We start from the raw sequence: 11,539 nt of genomic DNA, 5'->3' as shown, positions 1-11,539 counted from the left end.
GCCCCACAGCCCGTGGGGTTGCGGGCTTTCCGGCGGCCGTCAGCCTTGGCGCCACTGGCATCCACGTGGCGCCGCCGCGCCAGCCTGCAAAGCATTTTCCGGTGGGGCCGCGGCTCTGGCGACGGCTCCCACACCCGAAGAGCCAGGAGGGAAAGCCGTGCCTCGTTGGAAAGCTCTTTGGCAGCCGCTCGCGTGGCCCCACAGCCCGTGGGGCTGCGGGCTTTCCGGCGGCCGTCAGCCTCGGCGCCACCGGTGCCCATGTGGCACCGCACCGCCAGCCTGCGAAGCATTTCCCGGTAGGGCCGCGGCTCTGGCGACAGCTCCCACGCCCGAAGAGCCAGGAGGGAAAGCCGTGCCTCGTTGGAAAGCTCTTTGGCAGCCGCTCGCGTGGCCCCACAGCCCGTGGGGCTGCGGGCTTTCTGGCGGCCGAAAGCCTCGGCGCCACCGGCGCCCACGTGGCGCCGCGGCGCCAGCCTGCAAAGCATTTTCCGGTAGGGCCGCGGCTCTGGCGACGGCTCCCACGCCCGAAGAGCCAGGAGGGAAAGCCGTGCCTCGTTGGAAAGGTCTTTGGCAGCCGCTCGCATGGCCCCACAGCCCGTGGGGCTGCGGGCTTTCCGGCAGCTGTCAGCATCGACGCCACCCGCGCCCACGTGGCGCCGCAGTGCCAGCCTGCGAAACATTTTCCGGTAGGGCCGCGGCTCTGGCGACAGCTCCCACGCCCGAAGAGCCAGGAGGGAAAGCCATGCCTCACTGGAAAGCTCTTTGGCAGCCGCTCGCATGGCACCATACCCCGTGGGGCTGCGGGCTTTCCGGCGGCCGTCAGCCTTGGCGCCACTGGCATCCACGTGGCGCCGCCGCGCCAGCCTGCAAAGCATTTTCCGGTAGGGCGGCAGCTCTGGCGACAGCTCCCACACCCGAAGAGCCAGGAGGGAAAGCCGTGCCTCGTTGGAAAGCTCTTTGGCAGCCGCTCGCGTGGCCCCACAGCCCGTGGGGCTGCGGGCTTTCCGGCGGCCGTCAGCCTCGGCGTCACCGGCGCACATGTGGCACCGCCGCGCCAACCTGCGAAGCATTTTCCGGTACGGCCGCGGCTCTGGCGACAGCTCCCACGCCCGAAGAGCCAGGAGGGAAAGGCGTGCCTCGTTGGAAAGCTCTTTGGCAGCCGCTCGCGCGGCCCCACTGCCCAGGGGGCTGCGGGCTTTCCGGCGGCCGTCAGCCTCGACGCCACCGGCGCCCATGTGGCGCCGCCGCGCCAGCCTGCGAAGCATTTTCCGGTAGGTCCGCGGCTTTGGTGACAGCTCCCACGCCCGAAGAGCCAGGAGGGAAAGCCGTGCCTCGTTGGAAAGCTCTTTGGCAGCCGCTCGCGTGGCCCCACAGCCCGTGGGGCTGCGGGCCTTCCGGCGGCTTTCAGCCCCGGTGCCACCGGCGCCCACATGGCGATGCCTCGCCAGCCTGCGAAGCATTTTCTGGTAGGGCCGCGGATCTGGCGACAGCTCCCACGCCCGAAGAGCCAGGAGGGAAAGCCGTGCCTCGTTGGAAAGCTCTTTGGCAGCCGCTCGCGTGGCCCCACAGCCCGTGGGTGTACCGGCGTTCCGGCGGCTGTCAGCCTCGGCACCACCGGCGCCCACGTGGCGCCGCTGCGCCAGCCTGTGAAGCATTTTCCGGTAGGGCCGTGGCTCTGGCGACAGCTCCCACGCCCGAAGAGCCAGGAGGGAAAGCCGTGCCTCGTTGGAAAGCTCTTTGGCAGCCGCTCGCGTGGCCCCACAGACCGTGGGGCTGCGGGCTTTCTGTCAGCCGTCAGTCTCGGTACCACCGACACCCAAGTGTTGCCACCGCGCCAGCCTGCGAAGCATTTTCCGGTAGGGCCGCGGCTCTGGCGACAGCTCCCACACCCGAAGAGCCAGGAGGGAAAGCCGTGCCTCGTTGGAAAGCTCTTTGGCAGCCGCTCGTGTGGCCCCACAGCCCGTGGGGCTGCGGGCTTTCCGGCGGCTGTCAGCCTCGGCGCCACTGGCGTCCACGTGGCGCCGCCGCGCCAGCCTGCGAAGCATTTTCCGGTAGGGCCGCGGCTCTGGCGACAGCTCCCACGCCTGAAGAGCCAGGAGGGAAAGCCGTGCCTCGTTGGAAAGCTCTTTGGCAGCTGCTCGCGTGCCCCCACAGCCCGTGGGGCTGCGGGCTTTCCGGCGGCTTTCAGCCTCGGTGCCACCGGCGCCCACGTGGCGATGCCTCGCCAGCCTGCGAAGCATTTTCCGGTAGGGCCGCGGCTCTGGCGACAGCTCCCACGCCCGAAGAGCCAGGAGGGAAAGCCGTGCCTCGTTGGAAAGCTCTTTGGCAGCCGCTCGCGTGGCCCCACAGCCCGTGGGGCTGCGGGCTTTCCGGCGGCTGTCAGCCTCGGCGCCACTGGCGTCCACGTGGCGCCGCCGCGCCAGCCTGCGAAGCATTTTCCGGTAGGGCCGCGGCTCTGGCGACAGCTCCCACGCCTGAAGAGCCAGGAGGGAAAGCCGTGCCTCGTTGGAAAGCTCTTTGGCAGCTGCTCGCGTGCCCCCACAGCCCGTGGGGCTGCGGGCTTTCCGGCGGCCGTCAGCCTCGGTGCCACCGGCGCCCACGTGGCGATGCCTCGCCAGCCTGCGAAGCATTTTCCGGTAGGGCCGCGGCTCTGGCGACAGCTCCCACGCCCGAAGAGCCAGGAGGGAAAGCCGTGCCTCGTTGGAAAGCTCTTTGGCAGCCGCTCGCGTGGCCCCACAGCCCGTGGGGCTGCGGGCTTTCCGGCGGCCGTCAGCCTCGGTGCCACCGGTGCCCATGTGGCACCGCACCGCCAGCCTGCGAAGCATTTCCCGGTAGGGCCGCGGCTCTGGTGACAGCTCCCACGCCCGAAGAGCCAGGAGGGAAAGCCGTGCCTCGTTGGAAAGCTCTTTGGCAGCCGCTCGCGTGGCCCCACAGCCCGTGGGGCTGCGGGCTTTCTGGCGGCCGAAAGCCTCGGCGCCACCGGCGCCCACGTGTCGCCGCGGCGCCAGCCTGCAAAGCATTTTCTGGTAGGGCCGCGGCTCTGGCGACGGCTCCCACGCCCGAAGAGCCAGGAGGGAAAGCCGTGCCTCGTTGGAAAGCTCTTTGGCAGCCGCTCGCGTGGCCCCACAGCCCGTGGGGCTGCGGGCTTTCCGGCGGCCGTCAGCCTCGGCGCCACCCGCGCCCACGTGGCTCCGCCGCGCCAGCCTGCGAAGCATTTTCCGGTAGGGCCGCGGCTCTGGCGACAGCTCCCACGCCCGAAGAGCCAGGAGGGAAAGCCATGCCTCACTGGAAAGCTCTTTGGCAGCCGCTCGCGTGGCCCCACAGCCCGTGGGTGTACGGGCGTTCCGGCGGCTGTCAGCCTCGGCACCACCGGCGCCCACGTGGCGCCGCCGCGCCAGCCTGTGAAGCATTTTCCGGTAGGGCCGTGGCTCTGGCGACAGCTCCCACGCCCGAAGAGCCAGGAGGGAAAGCCGTGCCTCGTTGGAAAGCTCTTTGGCAGCCGCTCGCGTGGCCCCACAGCCCGTGGGGCTGCGGGCTTTCCGGCGGCCGTCAGCCTCGGCGCCACCGACACCCAAGTGTTGCCGCCGCGCCAGCCTGCGAAGCATTTTCCGGTAGGGCCGCGGCTCTGGCGACAGCTCCCACACCCGAAGAGCCAGGAGGGAAAGCCGTGCCTCGTTGGAAAGCTCTTTGGCAGGCGCTCGTGTGGCCCCACAGCGCGTGGGGCTGCGGGCTTTCCGGCGGCCGTCAGCCTCGGCGCCACCGGCGCCCACGTGGCGCCGCCGCGCCAGCCTGCGAAGCGTTTTCCGGTAGGGCCGCGACTATGTCGACAGCTCCTATACCCGAAGAGCCAGGAGGGAAAGCCGTGCCTCGTTGGAAAGCTCTTTGGCAGCTGCTCGCGTGCCCCCACAGCCCGTGGGGCTGCGGGCTTTCTGGCGGCTGTCAGCCTCGGCGCCACCGGCGCCCACGTGGCGCCACCGCGCCAGCCTGTGAAGCATTTTCCGGTAGGGCCGCGGATATGGCGACAGCTCCCACGCCCGAAGAGCCAGGAGGGAAAGCCATGCCTCGTCGAAAAGCTCTTTGGCAGCCGCTCGCGTGGCCCCACAGCCCGTGGGGCTGCGGGCTTTCTGGCGGCCGTCAGCCTCGGCGCCACCGACACCCAAGTGTTGCCGCCGCGCCAGCCTGCGAAGCATTTTCTGGTAGGGCCGCGGCTCTGGCGACAGCTCCCACGCCCGAAGAGCCAGGAGGGAAAACCGTGCCTTGTTGGAAAGCTCTTTGGCAGCCGCTCGCGTGGCACCATACCCCGTGGGGCTGCGGGTTTTCCGTCGGCCATCAGCCTCGGTGCCACCGGCGCCCACGTGGCGCCGCCGTGCCAGCCTGCGAAGCATTTTCCGTTAGGGCCGCGGCTCTGGCCACAGCTCCCACACCCGAAGAGCCAGGAGGGAAAGCCGTGCCTCGTTGGAAAGGTCGTTGGCAGCCGCTCGCGTGGCCCCATAGCCCGTGGGGCTGCGAGCTTTCCGGCGGCTGTCAGCCTCGGCGCCACCGCTGCCCACGTGCCGCCGCCGTGCCAGCTTGCGAAGCATTTTCTGGTAGGGCCATGGCTCTGGCGACAGCTCCCACGCCCGAAGAGCCAGGAGGGAAAGCCGTGCCTCATTGGAAAGCTCTTTGGCAGCCGCTCGCGTGGACCCATAGCCCGTGGGGCTGCGGGCTTTCTGGCGGCTGTCAGCCTCGGCGCCACCGGCGCCCACGTGGCACCACCGCGCCAGCCTGTGAAGCATTTTCCGGTAGGGCCGCGGCTCTGGCGACAGCTCCCACACCCGAAGAGCCAGGAGGGAAAGCCGTGCCTCGTTGGAAAGCTCTTTGGCAGCCGCTCGCCTGGCCCCACAGCCCGTGGGGCTGCGGGCTTTACAGCGGCTGTCAGCCTCGGCGCCACCGGCGCCCACGTGGTGCCACCGCGCCAGCCTGCGAAGCATTTTCCGGTAGGGCCGCGGCTCTGGCGACAGCTCCCACGCCCGAAGAGCCAGGAGGGAAAGCCGTGCCTCGTTGGAAAGCTCTTTGGCAGCCGCTCGCGTGGGCACCATACCCCGTGGGGCTTCGGGCTTTCCGGCGGCCGTCAGCCTCGGCGCCACCGGCGCCCACGTGGCGCCGCCCGCGCGAGCCTGCGAAGCATTTTCCGGTAGGGCCGCGGCTTTGGCGACAGCTCCCACGCCCGAAGAGCCAGGAGGGAAAGCCCATGCCTCGTTGGAAAGCTCTTTGGCAGCCGCTCGCGTGGCCCCACAGCCCGTGGGGCTGCGGGCCTTCCGGCGGCCGTCAGCCTCGGCGCCACCGACACCCCAAGGGTTGCCGCCGCGCCAGCCTGCGAAGCATTTTCCGGGGTAGGGCGGCGGCTCTGGCGACAGCTCCCACACCCGAAGAGCCAGGAGGGAAAGCCGTGCCTCGTTGGAAAGCTCTTTGGCAGCCGCTCGCGTTGGCCCCACAGCCCGTGGGGTTGCGGGCTTTCCGGCGGCTGTCAGCCTCGGCGCCACCGGTGCCCATGTGGCGCCACAGCGCCAGCCTGCGAAGCATTTTCCGGTAGGGCCGCTGCTCTGGCGACAGCTCCTACACCCGAAGAGCCAGGAGGGAAAGCCGGTGCCTCGTTGGAAAAGCTCTTTGGCAGCCGCTCGCGTGGGCCCCACAGCCCGTGGGGCTGCGGGCTTTCCGGCGGCCGTCAGCCTCGGTGCCACCGCCGCCCACTTGGCGCCGCCGTGCCAGCCTGCGAAGCATTTTCCGGTAGGGCCATGGCTCTGACGACAGCTCCCACACCCGAAGAGCCAGGAGGGAAAGCCGTGCCCTCGTTGGAAAGCTCTTTGGCAGCCGCTCGCGTGGCCCCACAGCCCGTGGGGCTGCGGGCTTTACAGCGGCCCGTCAGCCTCGGCGCGACCGGCGCCCACGTGGCGCCACCGCGCCAGCCGGCGAAGCATTTTCCGGTAGGGCCGTGGCTCTGGCGACAGCTCCCACGCCCGAAGAGACCAGGAGGGAAAGCCGTGCCTCGTTGGAAAGCTCTTTGGCAGCCCGCTCGCGCGGCCCCACAGCCCGTGGGGCTGCGGGCTTTTCCGGCGGCCGTCAGCCTCGGCGCCACCGGCGCCCACGTGGCGCCGCCGCGCGAGCCTGCGAAGCATTTTCCGGTAGGGCCGCGGCTTTGGCGACAGCTCCCACGCCCGAAGAGCCAGGAGGGAAAGCCGTGCCTCGTTGGAAAGCTCTTTGGCAGCCGCTCGCGTGGCACCATACCCCGTGGGGCTGCGGGCCTTCCGGCGGCCGTCAGCCTCGGCGCCACTGGCGTCCACGTGGCGCCGCGCGCGCCAGCCTGCGAAGCATTTTCCGTAGGGCCGCGGCTCTGGCGACAGCTCCCACGCCCGAAGAGCCAGGAGGGAAAGCCGTGGCCTCGTTGGAAAGCTCTTTGGCAGCCGCTCGCGTGGCCCCACAGCCCGTGGGGCTGCGGGCCTTCCGGCGGCCGTCAGCCTCGGCGCCACCGACACCCAAGGGTTGCCGCTGCGCCAGCCTGCGAAGCATTTTCCGGTAGGGCGGCGGCTCTGGCGACAGCTCCTACACCCGAAGAGCCAGGAGGGAAAGCCGGTGCCTCGTTTGGAAAGCTCTTTGGCAGCCGCTCGCAGTGGCACCATACCCCGTGGGGCTGCGGGCCTTCCGGCGGCTGTCAGCCTCGGCGCCACTGGCGTCCACGTGGCGCCGCCGCGCCAGCCTGCGAAGCATTTTCCGGTAGGGCCTGCGGCTCTGGCGACAGCTCCCACGCCCGAAGAGCCAGGAGGGAAAGCCGTGCCTCGTTGGAAAGCTCTTTGGCAGCCGCTCGCGTGGCCCCACAGCCCGTGGGGCTGCAGGCTTTCTGGCGGCCGTCAGCTTCGTCGCCACCTGACGACCACGTGGCGCCGCCGCGCCAGCCTGCGAAGCATTTTCTGGTAAGGCCGCGGCTCTGGTGACACCTCCCACGCCCGAAGAGCCAGGAGGGAAAGCCGTGCCTCGTTGGAAAGCTCTTTGGCAGCCGCTCGCGTGGCCCCACAGCCCGTGCGGCTGCGGGCTTTCGGCGGCTGTCAGCCTCGGCACCCACCGGCGCCCACGTGGCGCGGCCGGCGGCCAGCCTGCAAAGCATTTTCCGGTAGGGGCCGCGGCTCTGGCGACAGCTCCCACGCCCAGAAGATCCAGGAGGGAAAGCCGTGCCTCGTTGGAAAGTTCTTTGGCAAACCGCTCGCGTGGCACAATACCCCGTGCGGCTGCGGGCTTTCCGGCGGCTGTCAGCCTCGGCACCACTGGCGCCCACGTTTTCCGGTAGGGCCGCGGCTCTGGCGACAGCTCCCACACCCGAAGAGCCAGGAGGGAAAGCCGTGCCTCGTTGGAAAGCTCTTTGGCAGCCGCTCGTGTGGCCCCACAGCCCGTGGGGCTGCGGGCTTTCCGGCGGCCGTCAGCCTCGGTGCCACCGCTGCCCACTTGGCGCCGCCGTGCCAGCCTGCGAAGCATTTTCCGGTAGGGCCATGGCTCTGACGACAGCTCCCACACCCGAAGAGCCAGGAGGGAAAGCCGTGCCTCGTTGGAAAGCTCTTTGGCAGCCGCTCGCGTGGCCCCACAGCCCGTGGGGCTGCGGGCTTTACAGCGGCCGTCAGCCTCGGCGCGACGGCGCCCACGTGGCGCCACCGCGCCGTGGCGCCACCGCGCCAGCCGGCGAAGCATTTTCCGGTAGGGCCGTGGCTCTGGCGACAGCTCCCACGCCCGAAGAGCCAGGAGGGAAAGCCGTGCCTCGTTGGAAAGGTCTTTGGCAGCCGCTCGCGTGGCACCATGACCCCGTGGGGCTGCGGGTTTTACGTCGGCCGTCAGCCTCGGCGCCACCGGCGCCCACGTGGCGCCGCCGCGCCAGCCTGCGAAGCATTTTCCGGTGGGCCGCGGCTCTATCAATAGCTCCCACGCCCGAAGAGCCAGGAGGGAAAGCCGTGCCTCGTTGGAAAGCTCTTTGGCAGCCGCTCGCGTGGGCCCAACAGCCCGTGGGGCTGCAGGCTTTCCTGCGGCCGTCAGCCTCGGTGCCACCGGCGCCCACGTGGCGCCGCCGTGCCAGCCTGCAAAGCATTTTCCGGTAGGGCCGCGGCTCTGGCCACAGCTCCCACACCCGAAGAGCCAGGAGGGAAAGCCGTGCCTCGTTGGAAAGGTCGTTGGCAGCCGCTCGCGTGGCCCCATAGCCCGTGGGGGCTGCGAGCTTTCCGGCGGCTGTCAGCCTCGGCGCCACCGGCGCCCACGTGGCGCCACCGCGCCTGCCCTCTGCGAAGCATTTTCTGGTAGGGCCATGGCTCTGGCGACAGCTCCCACGCCCGAAGAGCCAGGAGGGAAAGCCGTGCCTCATTGGAAAGCTCTTTGGCAGCCGCTCGCGTGGCCCCACAGCCCGTGGGGGCTGCGGGCTTTCTGGCGGCCGTCAGCCTCGGCGCCACCGACAGCCAAGTGTTGCCGCCGCGCCAGCCTGCGAAGCATTTTCCGGTAGGGCCGCGGCTCTGGCGACAGCTCCCACACCCCGAAGAGCCAGGAGGGAAAGCCGTGCCTCGTTGGAAAGCTCTTTGGCAGCCGCTCGCGTGGCCCCACAGCCCGTGGGGCTGCGGGCTTTCTGGCGGCCGAAAGCCTCGGCGCCACCGGCGCCCACGTGGCGCCGCAGCGCCAGCCTGCAAAGCATTTTCTGGTAGGGCCGCGGCTCTGGCGACGGCTCCCACGCCCGAAGAGCCAGGAGGGAAAGCCGTGCCTCGTTGTGGAAAGGTCTTTGGCAGCCGCTCGCATGGCCCCACAGCCCGTGGGGTTGCGGGCTTTCCCGGCGGCCGTCAGCCTTGGCGCCACTGGCATCCACGTGGCGCCGCCGCGCCAGCCTGCAAAGCATTTTTCCGGTGGGGCCGCGGCTCTGGCGACGGCTCCCACACCCGAAGAGCCAGGAGGGAAAGCCGTGTCCTCGTTGGAAAGCTCTTTGGCAGCCGCTCGCGTGGCCCCACAGCCCGTGGGCTGCGGGCTTTCGGCGGCCGTCAGCCTCGGCGCCACCGGTGCCCATGTGCACCGCACCGCCAGCCTGCGAAGCATTTCCCGGTAGGGCCGCGGCTCTGGTGACAGCTCCCACGCCCGAAGAGCCAGGAGGGAAAGCCGTGCCTCGTTGGAAAGCTCTTTGGCAGCCGCTCGCGTGGCCCCACAGCCCGTGGGGCTGCGGGCTTTCTGGCGGCCGAAAGCCTCTGGCGCCACCGGCGCCCACGTGGCGCCGCGGCGCCAGCCTGCAAAGCATTTTCCGGTAGGGGCCGCGGCTCTGGCGACGGCTCCCACGCCCGAAGAGCCAGGAGGGAAAGCCGTGCCTCGTTGGAAAGGTCTTTGGCAGCCGCTCGCATGGCCCCACAGCCCGTGGGTGCTGCGGGCTTTCCGGCAGGCTGTCAGCATCGACGCACACCCGCGCCCACGTGGCGCCGCAGTGCCAGCCTGCGAAACATTTTCCGGTAGGGGCCGCGGCTCTGGCGACAGCTCCCACGCCCGAAGAGCCAGGAGGGAAAGCCATGCCTCACTGGAAAGCTCTTTGGCAGCCGCTCGCATGGCACCATACCCCCGTGGGGCTGCGGGCTTTCCGGCGGCCGTCAGCCTTGGCGCCACTGGCATCCACGTGGCGCCGCCGCGCCAGCCTGCAAAGCATTTTCCGGTAGGGCGGCAGCTCTGGCGACAGCTCCCACACCCGAAGAGCCAGGAGGGAAAGCCGTGCCTCGTTGGAAAGCTCTTTGGCAGCCGCTCGCGTGGCCCCACAGCCCGTGGGGCTGCGGGCTTTCCGGCGGCCGTCAGCCTCGGCGTCACCGGCGCACATGTGGCACCGCCGCGCCAACCTGCGAAGCATTTTCCGGTACGGGCCGCGGCTCTGCGACAGCTCCCACGCCCGAAGAGCCAGGAGGGAAAGGCGTGCCTCGTTGGAAAGCTCTTGGCAGCCGCTCGCGCGGCCCCACTGCCCAGGGGGCTGCGGGCTTTCCGGCGGCCGTCAGCCTCGACGCCACCGGCGCCCATGTGGCGCCGCCGCGCCAGCCTGCGAAGCATTTTCCGGTAGGTCCGCGGCTTTGGTGACAGCTCCCACGGCCCGAAGAGCCAGGAGGGAAAGCCGTGCCTCGTTGGAAAGCTCTTTGGCAGCCGCTCGCGTGGCCCCACAGCCCGTGGGGCTGCGGGCCTTCCGGCGGCTTTCAGCCCCGGTGCCACCGGCGCCCACATGGCGATGCCTCGCCAGCCTGCGAAGCATTTTCTGGTAGGGCCGCGGATCTGGCGACAGCTCCACGCCCGAAGAGCCAGGAGGGAAAGCCGTGCCTCGTTGGAAAGCTCTTTGGCAGCCGCTCGCGTGGCCCCACAGCCCGTGGGTGTACCGGCGTTCCGGCGGCTGTCAGCCTCGGCACCACCGGCCGCCCACGTGGCGCCGCTGCGCCAGCTGTGAAGCATTTTCCGGTAGGGCCGTGGCTCTGGCGACAGCTCCCCACGCCCGAAGAGCCAGGAGGGAAAAGCCGTGCCTCGTTGGAAAGCTCTTTGGCAGCCGCTCGCGTGGCCCCACAGAACCGTGGGGCTGCGGGCTTTCTGTCAGCCGTCAGTCTCGTACCACCGACACCCAAGTGTTGCCACCGCGCCAGCCTTCGAAGCATTTTCCGGTAGGGCCGCGGCTCTGGCGACAGCTCCACACCCGAAGAGCCAGGAGGGAAAGCCGTGCCTCGTTGGAAAGCTCTTTGGCAGCCGCTCGTGTGGCCCCACAGCCCGTGGGGCTGCGGGCTTTCCGGCGGCTGTCAGCCTCGGCGCCACTGGCGTCCACGTGGCGCCGCCGCGCCCAGCACTGCGAAGCATTTTCCGGTAGGGGCCGCGGCTCTGGCGACAGCTCCCACGCCTGAAGAGCCAGGAGGGAAAGCCGTGCCTCGTTGGAAAGCTCTTGGCAGCTGCTCCGCGTGCCCCCACAGCCCGTGGGGCTGCGGGCTTTCCGGGCGGCTTTCAGCCTCGGTGCCACCGGCGCACACGTGGCGATGCCTCGCCAGCCTGCGAAGCATTTTCCGGTAGGGCCGCGGCTCTGGCGACAGCTCCCACGCCCGAAGAGCCAGGAGGGAAAGCCGTGCCTCGTTGGAAAGCTCTTTGCAGCCGCTCGCGTGGCCCCACAGCCCGTGGGGCTGCGGGCTTCCGGCGGCTGTCAGCTCGGCGCCACTGGCGTCCACGTGGCGCCGCCGCGCCAGCCTGCGAGCATTTTCCGGTAGGGCCGCGGCTCTGGGCGACAGCTCCCACGCCTGAAGAGCCAGGAGGGAAAGCCGTGCCTCGTTGGAAAGCTCTTTGGCAGCTGCTCGCGTGCCCCCACAGCCCGTGGGGCTGCGTGCTTTCCGGCGGCCGTCAGCCTCGGTGCCACCGGCAGCCCACGTGGCGATGCCTCGCCAGCTGCGAAGCATTTTCCGGTAGGGCCGCGGCTCTGGCGACAGCTCCCACGCCCGAAGAGCCAGGAGGGAAAGCGTGCCTCGTTGGAAAGCTCTTTGGCAGCCGCTCGCGTGGCCCC

This window comes from Rissa tridactyla, chromosome 27, assembly GCF_028500815.1.
Source record: "Rissa tridactyla isolate bRisTri1 chromosome 27, bRisTri1.patW.cur.20221130, whole genome shotgun sequence".
Classification (NCBI taxonomy): domain Eukaryota; kingdom Metazoa; phylum Chordata; class Aves; order Charadriiformes; family Laridae; genus Rissa; species Rissa tridactyla.
This window is presented reverse-complemented; position numbering follows the sequence as displayed.